We start from the raw sequence: 8,779 nt of genomic DNA on the forward strand, positions 1-8,779 counted from the left end.
TGGGCAAACGTTAATGTCAAGTCACTTGACCCATTTATTTCTGGTGAAATGATTCAAATTTCTTTTTAAATCATCTTGAAATGGATACAGATTCCATAAAAAAAAGAAAGAAAATATGTTGTGGCACTTTTCCATCGCATCTATTGCATGTATATAAACAGTCTGAACATAGACCTGATTTACACACCTTTGATAATGGTGTGTAGTGGGATGATCAAAGATGGGGGTAGTTGCTGCTGACTCTGGAAAGGATCAGGGTGTTGGAACAATAATTGATGCCGAGCAGAGGCTGAACTCAGGCATCGCCACCGGTTGACACCCATTACATTGTTCAGCGCTGCTCACTTTGCAGGTTCACGGCAGATAAAAACACAAAAGGGGTCGGGCTTTCGGGAGACATGTCTGCAAGTACGACAGTGATGAATCGCTCTTGATGTGCGCTCAGAAAGCGGTGAAATTGGGTTGTGGTGGCGTGCTATAGCTTTGGGTCACATGCATCCGTGCTGGTTATAATCAGATGCTGGCAGACGGTGGGAGTCTAAAGTTAATCTGGAACGGGTCTTGATCAAAGTTCACGTCAAAAGAAATGTCTAAACTTTTTTACTCTCGTGTTACTCTCAACATGAAAGTGAAATAATAATAAATTAAGAATTATGTTTTGTGTTTTATAATTTTAGTATATTGCACATGATTATAGGGAAGACCTGGGACAATTACAACACACTAAATGTAATCATTATAAAGGTGGATCTATCTATCTATCTATCTATCTATCTATCTATCTATCTATCTATCTATCTATCCATCCATCCATCCATCCATCCATCCATCCATCCATCCATCCATCCATCCATCCATCCATCCATCCATCCATCCATCCATCCATCCATCCATCCATCCATGTCCGTTAGTCTGTCCACCATCCATCCATCCATCTATCTATCTATTGATCTATGTTTGTCCGTTAGTCTGTCCATCATCCGTCCGTCCATCCATCCATCCATCCATCCATCCATCCATCCATCCATCCATCCATCCATCCATCCATCCATCCATCCATCCATCCATCCATCCATCCATCCATCCATCCATCCATCCATCCATCCATCCATCCATCCATCCATCCATCCATCCATCTATCTATCTATCTATCTATCTATCTATCTATTCATCCATCCATCCATCCATCCATCCGTCTGTCCGTTACTCTATCTATCTATCTATCTATCTATCTATCTATCTATCTATCTATCTATCTATCTATCTATCTATCTATCTATCTATCTATCTATCTATCTATCTATCTATCTATCTATCTATCTATCTATCTATCTATCTATCTATCTATCTATCTCATCCATCCATTCCGTCCGTTAGTCTGTCCATCATCCATCCATCCATCCATCCATCCATCCATCCATCCATCCATCCATCCATCCATCTATCTATAGGTTATTTATTAAAAGTTAACATGAATCACAGTTGCTAACATCGCTTGCTGGTACCTATCATACAGGATTTTTATCAAAGCTACTGTAACACTAGTTATGAAATTAAAATTGCATGACTGCAAAGAAAGAACCTTTATAATTTAAAATGAACATTATTTCATTAAAGTATCTAGTTGAAGACTGTCCTTGTCTTATTAGCTGATAAATATATTTTAGTTAAAAGGATTTAACCCATTTAACATAATAATAAAGTAGGTACCACTTAGACTTTTGCTTTAATACACAAATTATTCATGATAGCTAAAAAAAAAAAGTAGTACCATATAAAGGTCATTTCTGTATGCAAATATTGTAATAGTACTATTACTTCTGGAACTTACAAATGTCTCTTATACATATAAGTGTGTCTTATACCAAAATATGGCGCATTGATTACTGTGTAGTAGTCAGTAAATGAAGGCAAATTAAAAAATAAATCTTACAATTGTCCCCACAGTCTCCCTTAATATTAATAATAGATGGTCAAGTCATGATGACGGTGGACAGATGTTGATGCTGACAGTATTTTAGCGGTCACTTCCACTCTGCCAGCATTCAGTGCTATCGTTTTGTATACAAAACAGGTTAGTAAGCAGTTTGACTCCCTGGTCAGTCAGGCTGCAACTGGCCTCTTCTGCCACGTGTCACACAGGGAAGCTGGCGAAAGGAAAGGCTCTTCACCTTCCACAATGTCGTTTGATCTCTGCCGTCCTGTCAGGCACAGACAGGTCCACATTACACCGTCCTCAGAGAGGTGGGCCAACCCATCTGTTACTAGAGAGAGAGAGAGAGAGAGAGAGAGAGAGAGAGACAAAAGGAAGGGGTTAAGCAGGGAGAAATCAATGAGGAGAGGTCCAAAAATATGATTCCCCTTGTGTGCGGTTTAGACGGAGATGAACCCTTTTGCAAAAGATGTCTTAAAATGAATGTAGACATTCAACATGTTGATAATTATTAAAAGGTAAATATTTTGTACATACCGGTACGTGTATGCATGGAATGCTTAACCCTCATGTTGGTCCTTTTAATAGCTCAAAAAACGAACAAGACGATGTGGCCCTTACAAAAAACATCCACAAAATTGAAATGCCTCATTCCAATTAATTCATGAATGATTTCCCTTGCCCCTTGTGTGTGTGTCTAATAGATAGTTTAGCTTGTTTGATTAGGATTTTAGCTACCGATAAGAATGTACTCTCAGCTCTGCTAATATATTTTGCAGAATTCTCCAGATGTTCCCCTAAAAAATCTTTGAAGAACTGATTGTAAACATTTCACTTTGATAACATGCTTCAAAAGATGTCACACACACACACACACACACACATATATATATATATATAAATATACAGGATTCGGCTGAATATTGGGCGTTTTGACGGGGTTCGGTTTCTGCTGAACCTTAGAATTTTTTTCCATCGAACCGAACCGGCTTCCACTATGCGCGCTATGCTGGTCGACGTAATGATGCCGCCGTTGATTACAGGAAGGTGCTTACACAGCATAGGTGGACCGTTCAACTGGTTCAACTGCAGTCGGCTGTGAGAAAGTGAAAATGGAACTCGTGAACAGAAAACGTGTTGTTTGGCAGTACTTTCAGTCAAAAGAAGGTGATTCAAGTCGAGCTACATTTTTAAATTTGCAATGCCGATTTGTCTCATGGTGGCAAGGACCCTAAACATTACACAACATCGCCGCTGTTAAAACATTTGCGCATGAAACATCCGAAAGAATGCGAGTTGTGCATGAAGAAATCTACAGACAGCAGCCAAAATGCAGCAACTTCAGGTACGCAAATGAAGGACAGTCACATTATTTAAAGTGACGAGAATATTTTCTCGAAGCTTCAGAGCGGTATGAATCACTGTATCGAATCCGCGGTTCGGAGCGCCAAAGTCACGTGATTTCAGCAGTTTGGCGCATAGATATACATAATAAAGGCTAGATGTCTTACGGCGGAGTCTCTAACGTCATCACCGGTGGCCATCTTGTCACAGGCAGGGCTCTGTGGTTCCTGATGTAAGGCGAGTGATCTGAACACAAATACTCTTATCTTACTGAAATCTTGACGGATTTACAAATGGTTTGGTTTCTTACAAACGTTATTAACGTGGCTATAATTATGGATGCTTGAACAAATTATGAATAATTTTTCATTAGTATGCATTGTCATAACTACATCTCAGACATATATAACAAACCAAACAGTTTGAAAATTGATAGAAAATTTAACAAGTTATTTATTTAGTTATTATTTAAAAAGTGCATCAAACAATGTTACGAGTGAGCGAGCTGACTGTGACAAGATGGCCGCCAGGTGAGAACGTCGACCTCCATTGGCCAGCAGCGTGGACGAGATATCTAGCCTTTATTATGTATATCTATGGTTTGGCGGTTTGACACGCAATCCGAATCATGATTCAACACTCGATCCGAAGCTTCATGAAGCAGTGTTTTGAAATCGGCCATCACTATCATTATCGTTAAGTCGTTATTTAGTTGTTTTGGAACCAAAAATATTCTCGTCGCTTTATAATACGCTTTATAATATTAATATTGAACCACTGTACTCACATGAACTGATTTAAATATGTTTTTAGTACATTAAAGGATCTTGAGAGAGGAAATGTCATAGCTGGCTATGCAGGCCTCACTGAGCCTTCGGATTTCAACAAAAATATATTAATTTGCATTCCAAAGATGAACGGAGGGTGAGTAATAAATTACATTTTCATTTTGGGTGAACTAACCCTTTAACCAGTGGATTCTGTATTTGGTCGAACCCCAAAAATCTGGATTCAGTGTATCCCAAATATATATATATATATATATATTACATACTGTATGTTTGGGGTCATAAAATAAAATGTATATACACAAATCAGGCATAATCATAATATTGGATCGGACTTGTTTGTGCAGCACATCCCACAGATGCTCGATTGGATTGAGATCTGGGGAATTTGGAGGCCAAGTCAACACCTCAAACTCGTTGCTGTGCTCCTCAAACCATTCCTAAACCATTTTTGCATTGTGGCGGTGCATTATCTCCTAAAAGAGGCCACAGCCACCAGGGAATACCGTTTCCATGAAGGGGTGTACATGGTCTGCAATATTGCTTAGGTAGGTGGTACGTGTCAAAGTAACATGGATGGGATGGCAGGACCCAAGGTTTCCCAGCAGAACATTGCCCACAGCATCACACTGCCTCCGACGGCTTGCCTTCTTCCCATAGTGTATCCTGGTGCCATGTGTTCCCCAGGTAGCTAAGCGATGCACACACACCCAGCCATCCACGTGATGTAAAAAAAAAAAAACAAGATTCGTCAGACCAGGCCACCTTCTTCCATTGCTCCGTGGTCCAGTTCTGATGTTCACATGCCCACTGTTGGCGTTTTCGGTGGTGGACAGGGGTCAGCATGGGCACCCTGACTGGTCTGCGGCTATGCAGCCCCATACGCAACAAACTGCGATGCTCTGTGTATTCTGACACCTTTCTATCAGAACCAGCATTCACTTCTTGAGCAATTTGATCTACAGTAGCTCGTCTGTTTGATCGGACCACACGGGCCAGCCTACGCTCCCCACGTGCATCAATGAGCCTTGGCCACCGATGACCCTGTCGCCGGTTCACCACTGTTCCTCCCTTGGACCACTTTTGACAGATACTGACCACTGCAGACCGGGAACACCCCACAAGAGCTGCAGTTTTGGAGATGCTCTGACCCAGTCGTCTAGCCATCACAATTTGGCCCTTGTCAAACTCACTCAAATCGTTACGATTGCCCATTTTCCTGCTTCTAACACATCAACTTAGAGGACAAAATGTTCACTTGCTGCCTAATATATCCCACCCACCACTAACCCCACTAACAGGTGCTGTGATGAAGAGATGGTCAGTATTATTCATATTCAATGTTATGCCTGATCAGGTGAATTCAGGTTGATTGGGGCACTGACAAAAAGTGTCCCAATCACCCATAATTCACCCTGTATACACATATTTTTTGTAGAGAAATGCATTTTATTCAGCAAATTCGTCAAAAATGTCAAGAAATTTCTATTTCAAATAAATTCAGCACAACTGTTTTCAACATTGATAATCGTAATAAATGTTTAAGCATCAAATCATATCAGAATGATTTCTGAAGGATCATGTGACACTGAAGACTGGAGTAATGATGCTGAAAATTCAGCTTTGATCACAAGAATAAAATAGAAAACCTATTATTTTACATTGTAATAATATTTCCCAATATTACTGTTTTTAATGTATTTTTGATCCAATAAATGCAGCCTTGTTGAGACTTCTTTCAAAAACACCCACAATTTTGAATGGTAGTGTACATTTCAAAATTCCTCAAACTGTACAGAAAAGCGTGTACAGGAGCTTTAGAAAGTCATGACTGGTTGTGTTTCCGTTTTATGCCTCACGATTGTGACAATGAAGAAGAAAAGAGGGGAAAAAGCAGTCATGTCATCTCCACAGATGAAGTCTTGTCATCGCACCGCCTGGAAAATATACTAGTAGAGGTGGAGTCAAGACTAATGTTACCGAGGTAAATTTAGGCAGACACATTTATAACTCCTCTTGGCTCCTGAAATAGCCTTTAAAAAAGAAACCTAGAAATAGGCCCTCTGAATAATGACGTCTCTTTCTCTGCTTTGCTTAGTTTTTATACAGAAATTGGATCTCAACGTTAATGTATGGCCCCTGTGTCAAAACTGCTAAATAATGCATTTATTAAAATATACCTCAGCTCTTTAAGGACGATAATGGATGTACCTCCTCCATAAAGGCTGTAACCGTTATCCTGCAGGACAGAATCATTGTACAGCTTTCAGTATTAGAAAAACACCTCAAAAAAGAGGTGGTGAGAATAAAAGCACCATGCATTCAGTCCCCGCCACATCTCGTAATTATATGGCAAAACACCCCGACACACGACAAACAAATTCACAGTTCACAATGCTGTACTGTCAGTGGCCAGTTTGGGGTTAGAAAAATCTGTCTCCATGCTAAACTGAATCACGCAAAAAGACAGAGTGGTCAAGGATGAATAAAATCCTTTGTGAAAACACATTTTTCTGTTGTGCATCTATGTGTGTGTGTGTGTGTGTTGGGTGCATGCATTTATTTATTTCTTTTCTGCCTTAAAAACAGATGGTTCCTTGTGCTGAACGGAAGTTGTGTTAACTCGGTTGGCTCGTGATTGGTGGCTGCCGTCCAACGGCAACACGGGTATCGGGGAGGGGTGTTAGTAGAAGTGCAGTTTGCCTACTTCAGATGTGCTGTGAACAGAACAGAAGGAAGTGGTACGTACTGTTGCGCCGTGCTCCTCGTGTCTCAGCGATGCAGCACGGGCCACCATGGGCAACAACCCTCCAGCGCTCTTGTGAGTCCAGACATATGTAACTGTGTAAACACTGCGTTGGAAGAAAAGCTGGTGTTGTCGGCGCCTTGTGAGGAAAGTCAGCCAAAGTGCTCGTCGTTAAGTCCCGCTGGGAAGAACATAGGGTGTTTATTTATTGTGCGCTCCGGACCAGTTGTGCCTCTCTGTGGTTTATTAGGCTAATATTTCAAGATAAGTATATAAGTGGTGTAACAATGTGGTAATTTTAGAGTAATGTTTTACTAGGGCTTGTGTCCTCGTTTTTCTCTTACAGGAAAACAGACCAAAAATATTGCTCGCAGGGGCATGTACAAATTTTTGTCTAATCAGACGCTCTTGAATAAGAATGTCTTTCTCCCAATACCCTCAAGTTCTGACTAATAATAGCAATAACGGCAAAAAAATTAAGGATGTACACACACATTCTTGTACATCTATCTTTGTGAGGACATTCATTGACACAATGCAATCTCCAGCTCCTTTAACCCTACCCATCACAACTAACTGCCTGACCTGAATCCTGACCCTAAACCTACCTTTAACCTAATTACAACCTTATCCCTAAAACCAAGTCTTGACCCTCAAACAGGCCTTTAAAGGGACCAGTGGTCTACAAGTCAAACCGGTCCTCACAAATATAGTTGTACAAGCACACACACAATGTTGTGTTTTCATGTTTTATGGGGACTTTCCATAGACATAATGATTTTTATACTGTACAAACTGTATATTCCATCCCCTTTCACTAACCCCACCCAGCACAGAAAACTTTTTAAAATAACACCACTTAGTATGATGTTTTTTTTTTTTATGAGATATTGCCATCTTTGTGGGGACATTTTGTCCCCATAACGTAGGGTTTACCTGGACACGCACACACCTACTACCTTTCAAAAGTTGGTAAGATGTTTTGGAAAGAAGTTTCGTGTGTTCAATAATGCTCTCTTTATTTGATCAAAAATACAGTAATATTGTGAAATATTATTTCAACCTATTGTAATTTATTCCTGTGATGGTAAAACTGAATTTTTTGCATCATTACTCCAGTGTTCAGTGTCACATGATCCTTCAGAAATCATTCTGATATGATGATTTGACGCTCAAGAAACATTTCTGATCCCAAACTTTTGAACAGTGGTGTAGTAGACACTGATACCTGTTGCTTTTCGTGTTTCTTTCCACCACTAGAGCAGCAAATAACCTCATAATATCCTCAATATAAAATCACTTATGTTAGAAGCTGGGAGGAAACCAAAGCAAACCATCAAAAAAACATTTTTGTCATGATGCAAAATAGCCTTACCCTTTGTGCCATCTTCATCTTTTAGACATATGTAAACAATGCTAACAACAGCATTATGTTTTCAATTTTCCGCTGCTCTGCGCGCAAGATTCGAAATCATTTATCTCGGATTCAAAACAATGGGATCCCTCCATATGGTTGTATTTGTGTGCATCTGTCTCAGCAAGCAGCATACAGTTACCATCCTATATTTCCAGCTTTATTCGCACCTAGCAATGAAAGCCAAATGTGAAAATTGAAGGCAGAAGGATCGTGTGACGGGATTAATTAGACAAGGCCAAGTGAAGTCACACTCTTCATGGCAACACACTTGAACCTTCAATTACGCACTGCACAAAGCAATTAAAAGCCTCCCTTTCTTGCTCTGTCCTATGGAGTCTACCTGTTACTGCTGTTTGCTTTCTCTGTAGGGTCCCCCCGGGGCACCAGGCAGACTCCAGGTCCAATCCGCAGGTCGGTAATTACAATTGATCAATTGTTGTCGGGAGGTGAAATGACTTGGTTGTTTTAGCCAGAGCTCAATTTGAGGTGTCCATTTTTAAGGGGTTATTTATATGGCAGGTGGTTAGGAAAAGAAAAGAGAAGAGGGAGGA

Source organism: Gobio gobio (assembly GCF_949357685.1).
Source record: "Gobio gobio genome assembly, chromosome: 8".
Classification (NCBI taxonomy): domain Eukaryota; kingdom Metazoa; phylum Chordata; class Actinopteri; order Cypriniformes; family Gobionidae; genus Gobio; species Gobio gobio.